The 16,698-nt window shown below is 45.3% G+C and overlaps 1 long non-coding RNA gene across 7 annotated transcripts in view; it reads left to right on the top strand.

Annotated features, from left to right (window-relative positions):
* The window catches only part of LOC102987758 (uncharacterized), a 97,289-nt gene that overhangs the window by 55,323 nt on the left and 25,268 nt on the right, over positions 1–16,698 (top strand). For 6 of the 7 annotated variants that reach the window (XR_008615502.1, XR_008615499.1, XR_008615500.1 and 3 more), the window contains one exon: positions 14,080–16,294. This is a non-coding gene — a long non-coding RNA (uncharacterized lncRNA). Of the gene's footprint in view, positions 1–14,079; positions 16,295–16,698 lie in introns of those variants that run through there. The other variant, XR_008615497.1, reaches the window with a different exon arrangement.

Raw genomic sequence — 16,698 nt, 5'->3', positions numbered from 1 at the left:
GCGGCATGTGGGATCTTCCCAGACCGGGGCACGAACCCATGTCCCGTGCATCGGCAGGCGGACTCTCAACCACTGAGCCACCAGGGAAGCCCCCATGACTCTTTTTGAATTATGGTTTTCTCAGGGTATATGCCCAGTAGTGGGATGGCTGGGTGGTATGGTAGTTCTATTTTTAGTTTTTTGAGGAACCTCCATCCTGTTCTCCATAGTGGCCGTATCAATTTACATTCCCACCAACAGTACAAGAGGGTTCCCTTTTCTCCACACCTCCTCCAGCATTTATTGTTTGTAGATTTTTTCAGTGATGACCATTCTGACTGGTGTGAGGTGATACCTCACGGTAGTTTTGATTTGCATTTCTCTAATAGTGATGTTGAGCATCCTTTCATGTGTTTGTTGGCAATCTGTGTGTCTTCTTTGCAGAGATGTCTATTTAGGTCTTCTGCCCGTTTTTGGATTGGGTTGTTTGTTTTTTTGATTGCAAATATTTTATCCCATTCTGAGGGTTGTCTTTTCATCTTGTTTATGGTTTCCTTTGCTGTGCAAAAGCTTTTAAGTTCCATTAGGTCCCATTTGTTTATTTTGTTTTTATTTCCATTTCTCTAGGAGGTGGGTCAAAAGGATCTTGCTGTGATTTATGTCATAGTGTTCTGCCTATGTTTTCCTCTAAGAGTTTTACAGTGTCTGGCCTTACATTTGGGTCTTTAATACGTTGGGAGTTTATTTTTCTGTATGGTGTTAGGGAGTGTTCTAATTTCATTCTTTTACATGTAGCTGAGAATAGATGCATCTTTGAGGACAAAATTTAAGGTGTACTTTGAAGATAACTCAGAGATATTAGACACAACATCAAAACTTGATTTCCTATGGGACAGGTTGAGTGAGAACTCACTGTAGTAGTGTTTAAAAAGTGAAAGCTTAGGGAAATCCAGGCCATCTGCTTCCTCTTAACTCCTTTTTCCCAGAGCTTAGCCCTCTGGCATGGAGGTAAGATCGTCAAGGCAGTGGTAAATTTCAGCTCTGTGTTTAACTGAGCTAGCTGGGAACCAGGTCAATTGTAGTTGTTTCTTTTTTTTTTTTTTTTTCTTTTTTTTGCCACACCACTGAGGCTTGCAGGATCTTAGTTCCCTGACCAGGGATCAAACACAGGCCGGCCCTCAGCAGTGAAAGCGCAGAGTCCTGACCACTGGACTGCCAGGGAATTCCCCAATTGTAGTTTCTTTTTTTAAAAATTAACTTTGATTGGAGTAGAGTTGCTTTACAATGTTGTGTAAGCTTCGACTGCACAGCAAAAGGAATCAGCCATACTTATACATATATCCTGTCCCTTTAGGACACCACAGGGCATTAAGTAGGGTTCCCTGTGCTCTACAGGAGGTTCCCTCTGTTGTCACCAGTTGTAGTTTCTTACAAAGACAAAGCTGATGGCTGAACTTCAACCATTTTATCTCTTTATTCTGTGCTTCTACTGTTGATACTAATATTTGCAGCCAGATCCCTAAATACGTTTTACAGTTGCTGAATCAGAATGGTGACATAGAGGGCTGTGGCCGCTACGAATGGAAAATGACTCCCCGTAGCTTACATGCAAAAGGAAGTTATTTCGTTATAACGAGGTTATAACCAGTTATAACCAGGAAGATGACTGGTTAGCTCATCAGATGGAAGGGAGAATTGAAAATCAGTCAGGCACAGTATCAAGGCAGCTCTAAGAATCCAGTAGCAAGTGCGATTGGTCATTCTTCTTTGGAGACAAATGAGAATATATAGCAATGGCTTAGATCCACCTTCATTCCCGTGGTGAGTCATTTCTCTTGAGATTCAAGTTCTGGGAAATGGAGTCAAATTGTCCTGAATGTCCAGTGAGGAGGGGAAGAGTGTAGGGCCCTATGATTGACACAACGGAAGGCATTGATCAGTTTTGCAAGGAAAAATCGGAGCGCTGTTACTTAAAGAACATTGGAAGTATTCTGGGCAGGCAAGACCTGTCTCTACAAGAGACATCACGCTGGCAGGTAATGATTTTACCTGGAGTGGAGCTTTCCCAGTAAATCAGTTGCTAATGATGAGTGACGTATAATGGCAGCTAATTATCAGACTGACACCTCACTCCTATTAGAGCTTAGCAATGGCAGGCCAGTGGCATAGATGATTTTACAAAAAAGGGAAAAAGAGGAAAGAGGAAGAAGGAGGGAAGAAGAAACAGTGGCTCAGATCACAGCCGCCATAACCCCGTACAACGCCCTTCATATAGTTCTCTCATCATGCCACGTGGTGGCTGGAAGGGCATGCAGGTAGGACCTAGCCCCAGAAAGAAAATCTTTCATCTAGATCAGCACTGTCTGGTAGAAATAGAGTGCCGGCCATGTAAGTAATTCTAAATTATCTTATAAGATACACTAAAAGAAAAGTAAAAAGTAACAGGTGAAATTAATAATTTGATTTCTTCCATCAAAATATTTTGAGGTCATTGTATAATTAATGCAAAATATGAGTGAGATACGTTACCATTTCTTCATGGTAAATTTTTGAAATCTAGGGTGTATGTCATGCTTACCGCACCCCTCAGTTTGGGCTAGGCACAGTTTAATAGCCACAAGTGGTTAGTGGCTACCATATTGGACAATAGAGGCTTAGAAGATTCTGGCATTCCGGCCTTACTTTGAAACATCAAATCACTTGTATAATTATCGTACAATTGTACCATTGTATCTGAGGCGTGTGTGAGGGCCAGGTGTCCTGGTTTTCTTTCATTTTAAGCAAAAGTAAAGGTAGACACACTTTATTTCCGTTCCATGTTTACTGAGCTGAGATGGTTGGTTTGTTTTTCTGATTCACATTTGTCGTTTTTCCCAGTTCCTGTTCTGAGGAGTAATCAGTGTTCTGTGAAACTTCCACAGAAGTTACTTGCAGACAAAAGAGAGGACCCTGGTACCAATGAGGAACATCTGTCCAGGAGACAATCAATAACGTGTCCAAAGATTGCCAGCTCGGTGCTTGCTGAGCTGGGATTGCAGTCTCGTTTGCTTTCTCCACACTGTAGCCCTGAGCTTTGTCTTGCATCAGACCCATCTCACTTCTTTGCTGTCGACCTTGGTGTGTCGCTTCCTGGCCCGTGAACCTCCAGGTGAGGATGGGGATGGTCAAAGGAGAGCCGCCCTGCCCCGTGAGGGTGAGGAACTAGGTCAGGGGTAAGAGGAAGCTGCCTCTGCTTAGTCTGCTCTGTGTACAAAGGTGGTCACTTACATCCACGTCTTTAAAAATTTTATAGCCTAATGACTACATGTTTGCTGATGTGAGCATTTTAAACCTTCATTTTCTTGGTTACAGGGAAGCTCGGAGAATGACTCTGTTTGTCTCCATCAATGGTTCCCTTCAAACTCATAGGCCGGTGTGGATCATTTGTAATTTTTTTAAACAGTAGCTTTCTTCTCATTATGACAAAAGTACATGCTTAATGTAGAAAATTTGGGGAAAGAATAGGTCTGTGTCACAAACAATAAATACATACATACAATACATACAGATGTAAATAAATAAATAAATGTCACCTGTTTTCCTAGCAGTAGGGGGTGGGGGGGAAGAAGTTCAGAATTTTGTATTTTGCTATATTTCTTTATGGTGTTTTTTCAAGATATGTGAATATAACATTTATACAGTTTATTGTTTCAATAACAATGAGAGTCTACTGTACAATTGGTTTATCACTTACTTTTTTTTACCCTTTGCTTCACTGCTTCCCATGGTAGATTTTGGTTTTTGATCCTTCCCCTGGGTCACCAGGATGGCTTCACATAAGTCCTTTCTCTCTGGCCTCGTGATCCAGCTGTGCCCTGTGTCTCCATGGAGGGAAGGCATAGACCAGTGCTCACAATGTCTTCTGGGCTCAGCGCACCTGTGGGACAGGCCTGGCAAAGGAGGAAATTGGGGGACCACAGAATCGGCGAGCCACTCTGATTCCCATTGGGTTCCCTGAGGAGCCCCAGGACTGAGTATCCCAGTGGGTTAATTTTTCTGAATGTACAAAAGTCTGTTTTCGTACAGTTGCAAACATAGCCAGAAGTATGTCTAAGGGCTTCTGTGAATTTGGAAGAAGGGTGCTCACCTCTCTGGGGCTCCACCAGAGGGGGTACTGGAAGGCAACAGAGTTCAGGACTGTGAGCGAATGTGTGTTCTTAGCCCAGTTTGCGGTGGGCAGACACAGTCACGTGAAATCCAGGACCGTGCCATCTGGCCAGCAGATGCCTGGACCCTTCTAGCCCCACAACACACACTCACCCCATCAGTCCCCCGAGAGGCTTAGCAAGCAGACAGGGAGGGCTAGCCTTCACCTCCTTGGGGATACGGAACCCAGATGGGCCTTCGGAGGAGGAGCCGGTTGCCCAGGCGGTAGGCGTGCGAGCCGTGGGAAGTCAGGTCGATGCATGTCTGCCCCCGTGAGTTAATGCTCCTACTTTCCAGGCACATATGGTAGGAGCAAAGAGTTCACTTCCACTGAGGGAGAGACCCTTAGTTTCCTTCTCCCCCAAATCCAGAAGCAATTGATGGTATTCTTCCCACTAGCAAACACCGAGAAACATGTCTTTTACTAGTTTTTTACAGATGCCTTAATTGACCTACTCCCCAGATTCATCCTAACATGTGCGTATGACAACAGGGAAGCAGGGGGAGAGAGATTTTTCAGCCTGCTAATGTGTGAATAACAACATCTCTTTTTTTTCCCCTTTACTTAAGAAATAAAGTATACTGTCTACCAAGAGAGAAGATGACAGGGGTGTATGCATAGATAATTGCATGAATTTGCCTCTCTGTTTGTCTAGTGAGATCAGCTCTGTTTCAAAGAAGATTTTTTTTTTTAAATGCTTTCCCAGAGTACTTTCCTCCTGTCGATCCCCTTCTGAGGTTGACAGTAAGGTTTGCCAATTTCCTTTTCCCAGAAATGTTATGCTCACATCAGGATTCTCTCCAGCAGTGTTCCTACAGAGCTATTGACTGTTCTTTTCCCCAGTAAAAGAACAGCCAAGCCCACCTCCAGCCAGGCCAGTCTGGTTCTAGAACCAGATCAAACATTCTGCCATTTACACTCTGTCTGGCTCTGGGCACATCACACCACCTCTGTGAGCCAGATTCCTCACCTGCAAGGTGGGCACGATTCTCTCGGCCACACGGGTGTGGTGTGGATACAACGAGATCGTGATTGTGAAGGCTCCAGAGACAGTGCACAGCTTCTAAAAAGCACCAGTAAACGTCATCGTCCATCTCTCCTGCCCCACGGAATAATGATAACAATTCCTACCATTACTGAGCACGTGATGTGCTCCAGGCATCTCACCGGCATGTTCTTGTTTAATCCTCAGAATGTGGGAACAGTCTGACGAGGTGAGCATTACAAAGTCCTTTTGCAGATGAGGAAAATGAGAGATTTAGGGATTCAACTCTGGTCCGTTCACTATAAATGAGGGAGCCAGGATCTGATGCGTGTAACTTCAGAAGGGATCATCTCAAGCCCCGCACTGGAGTTCTTCCTCACGGGGAAGTCTTATTGTCTAAAACATCCTAAATAAGCTTGCTCGTGGGAGGGGCGTGTGTGTGTGTGTGTGTGTGTGTGTGTGTGTGTGTGTGTTTTACCACTTGGGAGTAAAATGTGAGTACATGTTAGGCACTTAAAATTACTCCTCTTTGGGCTTCCCTGGTGGCGCAGTGGTTAAGAATCTGCCTGCTAATGCAGGGGACACGGGTTCGAGCCCCGGTCTGGGAGGATCCCACATGCCGCGGAGCAACTAGGCCCGTGAGCCACAACTACTGAGCCTGCGCGTCTGGAGCGTGTGCTCCTCAACAAGAGAGGCCGCGACGGTGAGAGGCCCGTGCACCGCGATGAAGAGGGGCCCCCGCTCGCCGCAACTAGAGAAAGCCCTCGCACAGCAACGAAGACCCAACACAGCCAAAATAAATAAATAAATTACTCCTCTTTTCCCGCCCGGTGACGCTGCTGGTTTCCCATAACTCTGCACTCCAGAGCAGGTGGAAACCAAGCCTTGCCCCAGGTTCCCTTCTTCCTGGTGGAGGACTCCCTTTCAGAGTAGAGGGACCTAGAATGCCATGTCCTCTGTCGCTCAGAGGCACCTGACCACTCAGTCCCTTGGGATGCAAACTCAGAAGCTCACTGGAGAGGTTGTACCACCCCTGCAAGCAGCATCCACTCCTGTGTCAACTTAGAAAGGTAGTGAGCCAGCCCTGGGAGACAGTCCTTCTCCACCTTATCAACACACGCTGCCTGTCAGTTGCCGCTTTCTTTGAAAATATCCAATTTATTTTCATTATTATATTGATGCATGCTGCTTCCCCTGCCACAGCAATGCTCTTGGACTTCTGCTCTTTGAATCCGTGAATTACTTCTTAGGCCAGGTCCTGGGCTGGACGCTGGGGAATCAGTGGCGGCCAAATCAGGTTATGTGAGGAATGCCACCCTCTCTGGCCGGGAGAAGAGACATTAAACAAAATATTCCATATAAATTGTTTGCAAGAGAACTACCTGCAGTTAAGAGAAGTATAGAATGCTATGCAAACACAAGACGAGGGGGCCTAAGAGGACCTGGGATGTAGGAGTTGAGGGGTATTAGTTTCTTGTTGCTGCTATGACAAAATATGCGTGGAAGCTTAAAAAAAATCTTAAGGTTCTGAAGGTCGGAAGTCTGAACTGGGTCTTACAGGGCTAAAATCAAGATGTTGGAAGGGCTGTGTTTCTCCTGGAGGCTGGAGTGGAGAATCTATTTCCTTACCTTTTCCATCTTCTAGAGGTTGCCCACATTCCTTGGTTTGTGACTCCCAGCCAGTAATTACATCACTCCAACCACCACTTTTACCGTCATATCTCCTTCTCTGACTCCCCTGCCTTCTACTTTCCTGGATCACGACCCTTGTGAATTCTTTGGGACCAGTTAGATAAGCCAGGATAATCTTCCCATATCAAGATTTGTAACTTAATTGCATCTCAAAATCTCTTCTGCCCTGTAACATACGCTGCTGGTTTCCCATAACTCTGCACTCCAGAGCAGGTGGAAACCAAGCCTTGCCCCAGGTTCCCTTCTTCCTGGTGGAGGACTCCCTTTCAGAGTAGAGGGACCTAGAATGCCATGTCCTCTGTCGCTCAGAGGCACCTGACCACTCAGTCCCTTGGGATGCAAACTCAGAAGCTCACTGGAGAGGTTGTACCACCCCTGCAAGCAGCATCCACTCCTGTGTCAACTTAGAAAGGTAGTGAGCCAGCCCTGGGAGACAGTCCTTCTCCACCTTATCAACACACGCTGCCTGTCAGTTGCCGCTTTCTTTGAAAATATCCAATTTATTTTCATTATTATATTGATGCATGCTGCTTCCCCTGCCACAGCAATGCTCTTGGACTTCTGCTCTTTGAATCCGTGAATTACTTCTTAGGCCAGGTCCTGGGCTGGACGCTGGGGAATCAGTGGCGGCCAAATCAGGTTATGTGAGGAATGCCACCCTCTCTGGCCGGGAGAAGAGACATTAAACAAAATATTCCATATAAATTGTTTGCAAGAGAACTACCTGCAGTTAAGAGAAGTATAGAATGATATGCAAACACAAGACGAGGGGGCCTAAGAGGACCTGGGATGTAGGAGTTGAGGGGTATTAGTTTCTTGTTGCTGCTATGACAAAATATGCGTGGAAGCTTAAAAAAAAATCTTAAGGTTCTGAAGGTCGGAAGTCTGAACTGGGTCTTACAGGGCTAAAATCAAGATGTTGGAAGGGCTGTGTTTCTCCTGGAGGCTGGAGTGGAGAATCTATTTCCTTACCTTTTCCATCTTCTAGAGGTTGCCCACATTCCTTGGTTTGGACTCCCAGCCAGTAATTACATCACTCCAACCACCACTTTTACCATCATATCTCCTTCTCTGACTCCCCTGCCTTCTACTTTCCTGGATCACGACCCTTGTGAATTCTTTGGGACCAGTTAGATAAGCCAGGATAATCTTCCCATATCAAGATTTGTAACTTAATTGCATCTCAAAATCTCTTCTGCCCTGTAACATATTCACAGCTTTCAGGAATTAGGATGCAGACATAGACATCAGTGGAGAGGCCATTGTTCTTCCTACCATCTGGAGTAAAAGAGGAGCTGAGGAAAAAAATCAGGAAGAGAAAGCATTTAGAAGAATACGCACGGGAGAGTAGGAGGGAAACAGGTGTTGTGGGCAGCAAGGACCCACCACCCAGAGAGAGTGCCCTATGGAAAGGTCCAGAGGTGGGCAGAGATGTGCTGCCTGGACCTGAAAGAGTCCTGGGTTGGTGTTGTAGGGAGAGTGCAAGCACATGCGATCAAAGCAGTTGGCAGTGGTCAACTCATGAAGGACCTGGCTATGCTCTGAGACGACTAAGAGGGAGGACTTCGGCAGGGAAGGGATGGCTTCACCTCCAGGCTTTAAAAGGTGACTTCGGTGGTGTCTGGGGGATCAGATTAGAGGGGGGCAAGAATGAATTCCAGGGGGCATGGCAGCGAGAAGGAAGAGATCATTGTGGCTTGTCTAGGATGGTGGCGTCAGATTCAGGAGATATTTAAGAGGTGGAATAATCTTCCCATATCAAGATTTGTAACTTAATTGCATCTCAAAATCTCTTCTGCCCTGTAACATATTCACAGCTTTCAGGAATTAGGATGCAGACATAGACATCAGTGGAGAGGCCATTGTTCTTCCTACCATCTGGAGTAAAAGAGGAGCTGAGGAAAAAAATCAGGAAGAGAAAGCATTTAGAAGAGTACACACGGGAGAGTAGGAGGGAAACAGGTGTTGTGGGCAGCAAGGACCCACCACCCAGAGAGAGTGCCCTATGGAAAGGTCCAGAGGTGGGCAAGATGTGCTGCCTGGACCTGAAAGAGTCCTGGGTTGGTGTTGTAGGGAGAGTGCAAGCACATGCGATCAAAGCAGTTGGCAGTGGTCAACTCATGAAGGACCTGGCTATGCTCTGAGACGACTAAGAGGGAGGACTTCGGCAGGGAAGGGATGGCTTCACCTCCAGGCTTTAAAAGGTGACTTCGGTGGTGTCTGGGGGATCAGATTAGAGGGGGGCAAGAATGAATTCCAGGGGGCATGGCAGTGAGAAGGAAGAGATCATTGTGGCTTGTCTAGGATGGTGGCGTCAGATTCAGGAGATATTTAAGAGTTGGATGAAGGTGAGGTGTCAGGGGTAACCTCAGGGCTTCTGGCATGAACACTTGGGTGACTGGCGGCACCTGCATGAAGACAGGAAGCTTTGAAGGAGTGAAGGTGTGTGGTGAGTTCAAGAATAAAGTTTTGGACGTAGCTTGAGTTACCAATATGACATTCAAATTGAGCTGTTGAGTAGGCCTACTGGTATGGCATAAAAGTCAAGGCTGGTCCTCTTTTAGAGATATTTATTCAAGCAGTATGACGGGCTACAAGGAGATAGGATTTGGAAGCAAAGGTTTACGTGAGTCCTGTTTTTCCGTCAATGTTCTGTATGACTGGATCAAGCCATATAGATCCTCAGAGCCCCAGTTGGAAGCAAAGGTTTACATGAGTCCTTTTTTTCCGTCAATGTTCTGTATGACTGGGTCAAGCCATAGAGATCCTCAGAGCCCCAGTTTCCTCATTTTAAAAATCATTAGTAAAATTTCTGTCCTGCTGATAATACCAGATTGTTCTGAAAATCAAATGATAAAGTAAATATGAAAGTGCTTCGTAACTTTTAAATGTTTTATAAATGTTATTTTTATTTTTTTTTTTTAGTAGGATTAATGATTCGGGTACGTAAAGTAGGAGACGGGAGAGTAGGAGGGAAACAGGTGTTGTGGGCAGCAAGGACCCACCACCCAGAGAGAGTGCCCTATGGAAAGGTCCAGAGGTGGGCAAGATGTGCTGCCTGGACCTGAAAGAGTCCTGGGTTGGTGTTGTAGGGAGAGTGCAAGCACATGCGATCAAAGCAGTTGGCAGTGGTCAACTCATGAAGGACCTGGCTATGCTCTGAGACGACTAAGAGGGAGGACTTCGGCAGGGAAGGGATGGCTTCACATCAGGCTTTAAAAGGTGACTTCGGTGGTGTCTGGGGGATCAGATTAGAGGGGGGCAAGAATGAATTCCAGGGGGCATGGCAGTGAGAAGGAAGAGATCATTGTGGCTTGTCTAGGATGGTGGCGTCAGATTCAGGAGATATTTAAGAGTTGGATGAAGGTGAGGTGTCAGGGGTAACCTCAGGGCTTCTGGCATGAACACTTGGGTGACTGGCGGCACCTGCATGAAGACAGGAAGCTTTGAAGGAGTGAAGGTGTGTGGTGAGTTCAAGAATAAAGTTTTGGACGTAGCTTGAGTTACCAATATGACATTCAAATTGAGCTGTTGAGTAGGCCTACTGGTATGGCATAAAAGTCAAGGCTGGTCCTCTTTTAGAGATATTTATTCAAGCAGTATGACAGGCTACAAGGAGATAGGATTTGGAAGCAAAGGTTTACATGAGTCCTTTTTTTCCGTCAATGTTCTGTATGACTGGGTCAAGCCATAGAGATCCTCAGAGCCCCAGTTTCCTCATTTTAAAAATCATTAGTAAAATTTCTGTCCTGCTGATAATACCAGATTGTTCTGAAAATCAAATGATAAAGTAAATATGAAAGTGCTTCGTGACTTTTAAATGTTATTTTTATGTTTTTTTAAGTAGGATTAATGATTCGGGTAGTAAAGTAAGAGGGGGCATATTACCATTATTGATTACAAAATCATCTTAATCACATTGTATAGTATTTTGTCCACCTTCTCTCTCCATGGACTAAATAATTCCACTTCCCATATCATCTTTGAGATTCCATAGTCTAATCATTTGATCATCTCTGTGGACAGAGCTGGCCCTGGATAAAACTGCCAGGAGATTGGGGGATAGGCGGAGTCCTATGATGCGGTGGCGGGAAGAGGTGACAGGAGAGTGCTTATGGGAGAGGAGGTTAGAACATTCCTTAAATGTTTACTATCTGTCAGCACCTCACAACTGCCGTATGAGATGGGCGTTTTTTCCCATTTTACTGATAAGGATGCAGCGTGTTCAGGGTGTTCATTGACCTTGTGGATGGAGGCTGGTGGGTGATGCAGCCCTCAGCATCTGGAGTCCACGCTTCCCTCCATGCCCAAAGCCTCCTGGGAACAGGAAGAGTGGGATTTTTGTGCCCCGTTGTCCCCTGGGGGTGCCCATTGAGCTGACACTTTTCCGGTTTAAGAAAAGGAATCTGACTGATACTCACTGAGGTGTTTTTGACTTCACTGTGAGCTCCCCAGCCCAGAACAGAGCTCTTTGAAAATAGAAACTCTCCATGTTAGCCATATTTATGGAGGTGATCATTTTGCCATGTATACAAATGTTGAATTATTATGTTGTACACCTGAAACTGATACAATGTTATATGGCAATTAGACTTCAATAATAAAAAAGAAAATGGAAGCTCTCTCTTTTATTGTCGTTTTTTTAGTATTCTGAAGCTTCTAGTAGGTGTGCAATACAAGTTTTTTATAAGTGAATAAATGATTCCTCTCAGTGTCATTTCTATTATAAAAGCGATTCAGAAATGGCAATGGCTCCCTTTGGCAGTATTTCAGATGGAGAGAAAGCCTGGAAGAGTAATGAACGGTGTGCATTCTGGAATCTAAGGGGGCACCCTCAAATCTGGCTCCCTACTCCGTAGACTCATAATCCTTGCTGATGCTGGAGCTCTTCTCTGGAAGGCACTTCTCCAAATTCTGCGTCTGACCCTGCTCTCATCCTTGCTTAGCACAATCAGGCCCAAGTTCCTAGCCTGCCCGGGATACAGGGTGGTATTTCCTATTTGCTTTCTTTCCTCAGAAAAACAATTCAGTGCATGGAACAACAGCAACAAAAACGTAGCAGACCCAAGCATTTTCATTTGTAGTGGCAAAGTCTGGGATATATGCCTTCTATAACAATTAGGCTTTTTGTTGCCTTCAATCTTCAGTAATATCTTACACCTTGACATGATTTCTGATGTGACATTTCCCCGTAGGGATGCAAGTTAAGACATTGGTACTGACTTTGTATTTGACAGGAAGTTGTTACCGCAGCACTTGCAGTTCAGGAAGATATAGGAAAATAAGTCATCTTTGCATGATTTATTCCCAAAGCCCATTATCACAAAATGCCCCTGATAATTCAGGTTCATATTAAATTTCTGCCATACAGAGAAAGGACAGTTTGGGAAATAAGTGCTCATTAAAATTTATTTAGAGGGAATGTTTTCCATTAGGGTGTTTCATTATTTAAGAAGGAAATAGAAGCCTATGCTGTAATGCGTAATGCTCACACCAACCTGGCGTTTCAGATAAATTACATTTGGATAAGGGTGAACGTGTTTGGGTTTGGAAGGCTGATTGATTCTAGCAGGTACTGTAGTTGCATAATTATAAGCCAGGTTGAAAGAAGTTGCTGAAAAACAAGGATGAGCCCAAAGAAATCCGCCAACAAGCCAATAAAAAATTATTCCATGCTGGTCTAATGTTTGTTCCTTTTGAAACTGAGGTTTGGGGCCTCCGTATCGGTGCAGCAGGCTTGTGTGCATTACTGTGAGTCTGTGGGTGGTTAAGAGGCTAGACAGGCAATACAGGGGGTGAGTAGAGAATAATGGGCCCCCTGAGGAATACTGACCCTAACTCAAGGCACCCCACTTCATTATTTTTGAGGCAAAGGAAGGATGGCTTGGGCCAGATTTGGGGTTTGGCTCACCAGTGAGCAGCCGTGACATTTAAATAACCACACATCTCTCTTAAAGAGCTGCATTTTCACTCACAACGGAGGCTTGATAATATTCTTTCACACAGCCTCAGGGAAGTTGTCAAGATGCCCTCTTTCTGCATCAAGGAGGTCCTTTGTGCAGACGCCTTGGATGATTTCACTTGCTCTCAAAACAGGTTCCGGTACCAATGCCACGTGTGTGGGGGGATGTTCCCCACACCAACCGGCAATTCTTGGGACACCAGCTGCGTGTCTTACAATTCAGCTCAATTCAGCTACTTGGAGACTACGTCAGATTCCACAAGTTAAGTGTTCAGTCCTACAAGACTGTCTGATCAGGCCTTCCAAGGTGGCTGTTGTCTTGCTCTCTGTACAACCCCTGCTTCACCTACACTCTACTCACGTGACCAACCTGCCTATACTTACCCCTGCCCCAGCTAGTGATTGTTCTAATCTTTAGATCAGAACATCTCCACCTGTTAGCTTATCAAAGGGGCCAGCAGGGGCCTCGTGCCCCTTTGCTAGTTTCCCTGGTAACTGATGAGCCCACCTGATGTTGCTCCAGGACCTTGCTGCACATGTGTAAAGTCCCTCTAACCATTAAACCACTGATGTCTCTGTCTCTGACTCCAGGCTCTTTCTTCCACCTTAGAGCTGGGTAAGTACCGGCCTTGCAGGCCTGCGGGGTGCAGCCCAGCAAAGACTCCTCTCCCTCCCTCTTCCTCCTTCCCGCCCACTTCAGATGCAAGTTGCAAGCCAGGGCGGTTATCTGTGCTTCTGACCTACTGGCTAGAAATCAGGGGTTCCCAAGAGCCCCTCCTTGGGTTCAATTAATTTGCTAGAGTGGCTCATTGATTTTAAGAGAAACATTTTACTTACTAGATGAGCAGTTTATTATAAAAGGGTGTAACTCGGGAACAGCCAGATGGAAGAGATGCAGAGGGCAAGTCGTGTGGAAAGGGTGTGGAGCTCCCAGGACCTCTCCAGGCCTGCCATTCTCCCAGAATCTCCACCTGTTCACCAACACGGAAGCTCTCCAAACCGTGTCCTTCTGGGCGTTTACGGAGGCTTCATTACATAGGCAGAGGCACATAGGCACGATTAATTAAATCATTGGTCATTGGTCATTGGTTCAACTTCCAGCCCATTGTTCCCTTCCCGGAGGTTGTTGGTGGTGGGGGGATATTGAAAATTTTAACCCTCTAATCACGTGGTTGGTTCCCCTGGCAACTAGCCCTCATCCCTAAGTTACCTAAGGGCTTTACAAAAGTCACCTCACTGACATAGTAAAAGACACATTTATCCCTCTTATCACAGGAAATTCCAAGGCTGAAGACCAAATACATATTTGAAGAACCTCAATACCAAGCCAAAGAACTACAGAGAACGCCACACCCAAGTACAGTATATTCAAACTGCTGAACACCAAAGATAAAGAGAAAATCTTAACTGTGGTTGAGCTAGGTGTGCGTTTTGTTGTTGCTCTGGTTACCCTCAGTGGACCACCAGCTTTGAATTCTTCCAGCTTTGCCTTGTGCTTGAGATGGGGACGGGTTACCAGAGGTTTTATCCGTGTTCTTATGCCCCTGGCCCCCCTCAGCTTTAGGCTTTCCCTGTGAGCCAGAACCTCAGAGATCACTGTTCTGCATGCTCTTGTCCCATTCCGTGTGGTAGACAGTTGATCTTTGTAATTGGTCCTCACTGGCCCCGTGGAGGTGCGAAAGGGTATTCTCTGGTTTTCCTTCTTAAGCCTCAATCTTAGGCTTCTGTTGTATTCCTGGGGCTCGGTGGTGGAGGTTACTCAGTGATTCTGCCACGCCTGCAAAAACAGAGAATTTCTAATGATCTGAGCCCACATGGTTTCCCGAGACTGTCCGAACAGTAGCGTGAGTTTTGCCCTCCTTCCTTTCCTTTGCTGCAGTGGGTCTTTGCCTGTGTTCTAAGTTTGGCAGTTCTTGCCACCCTTTCCTCAACAGCTTAATGCTTTTGTTCCATGGAGGAGGAAGGTCTGGGTGGTGATTTAGGCTTTCTGAACCACCCTGTTCTCCATCTTTCTTCTGATGTCCGTAAAGAATAACCTGTGAGTTGGTACAAACTCCCTTTATATGTGAATCTCCCAGGGGTTCTATACTCTCACATTTGCCTCAACTGGTCTTTAGCAGGTTGTTAGAATTTTTAGCTGAAATCTTGCCCACTTGTGTGGCATATGTGGCTTGACTTGGTGAAGAAAGTAGCATACAAAAAAAAAAAACAAAAAAAAACAACTTACGGGCTTCCCTGGTGGCGCAGTGGTTGCGCGTCCGCCTGCCGATGCAGGGGACGCGGGTTCGTGCCCCGGTCCGGGAAGATCCCACGTGCCGCGGAGCGGCTGGGCCCGTGAGCCATGGCCGCTGAGCCTGCGCGTCCGGAGCCTGTGCTCCGCAACGGGAGAGGCCACAACAGTGTGAGGCCCGCGTACCACAAAAAAAAAAAAAAAAGAAAGAAAGTAGCATAATCTTATACAAGGCAAAGTGCTATCTGTATCAAGCCTTTCTCTGATTCCGGGGAGTGCAACCCATGCTGGGGGGAGGAATTCTTAGCCAACCTTGGCCATGGGGTTAGTTCTCTTGGTCTAAACTCACTCTCTGCACCTAGTACCAATGCTAGGCAACTACTGTTTTTAGATAGTTCCTTTTTCGGGAGCAGGGGGCTGTGGCTCCAAGCTGTAGATAAATTCCTAAAACTGTATGTTTATGTTATGATTTAGCAAATTATGTACTCTTTAAGATTAAGTGTGGTAATCCATTAAATTCCCTATGAAACTTCATAACCTGTGGATACAGGCAGAGCAGAACGAATCTTCTCAGACCCTAATTAGACACGTGTGCATTCAATAAGTTACCCCAAATTGCAACTTACACAGGCTAGAGCATGGCAACTGATTTCTGGGGGAAATGTATTTGTAAGATTTACTCTGAGGTCCAAACTTTAGAATAATTAATTTAAAATAATCATAAGGGGAAAGTACTTACCCTGGGAGAAGAGGGAACCCTTTCAGCACATTACCAGGACTCGCTGGCTGCTTATGTAATAGCCATTACCCCCATTTTGCTTTTTAAATATCCCAGGTTTTTCTCAGGTACCCACCTTCTTTGCTATGGTGAAGTTTAATCACATTAATTTCCCTTGCTAAGAATGGGTTTAGGAACAGACTTAGGAAAAATTATGACCCAGGAGGTGAGGGGTGTGTGTGTGTGTGTGTGTGTGTGTGTGTGTGTGTGTGTGTGTGTGTGTGTGTGTGTGTGTTTATGAGGCAAAGGACTGCTGGGTGGGTTGCTAAGATTTAGTTTTTGGAGGGGACATTGTGACAAAAGCCCTTCTTTAACTGGATTTTGTTGGCTGACACCTGGGGTGGTGGCAACCAATCTATGTTCTAGAAGAGCAGCGAGAGAGAAAGAACCCAGCTCCTTGATAATGTCATTGAGACACTAAAATACAAATAAAGCCATCATATAAATAGGCAACATAAATAAGTAAATAAAGAAATGATAGTATAGGTAACTTTAAAATATGAACCAACATTCTAATTTAATTTTAATTAAAAAGTATCTTATTTCCTGTAATAGTCAAATGAAGATATATCCTTAGTGTGAAAGATATATATAATATAAAAGTATATGGACTTAAATGTGGACCTTACGCTTTACCACCATCTTCCTTTCCTGGGCCTGACCTTACGTCCTGAGAGGTAACCAATGACCATTGTTGGGTATGTATTCTTTTCATTCTTTTACTTTGTACTTAAGTACTAATGTATGCTTACATTTGCCCATATAGTTTTTTTTTTTTTTTTTTTTTTTTCCGTACGCAGACCTCTCACTGTTGTGGCCTCTCCCGTTGCGGAGCATAGGCTCCAGGCGCGCAGGCCATGGCTCACGGGCCCAGCCGCTCCACGGC

This window comes from Physeter macrocephalus, chromosome 17 (genome assembly GCF_002837175.3).
Source record: "Physeter macrocephalus isolate SW-GA chromosome 17, ASM283717v5, whole genome shotgun sequence".
NCBI classification, from domain to species: Eukaryota; Metazoa; Chordata; class Mammalia; order Artiodactyla; family Physeteridae; genus Physeter; species Physeter macrocephalus.
This window is presented reverse-complemented; position numbering and strand designations above follow the sequence as displayed.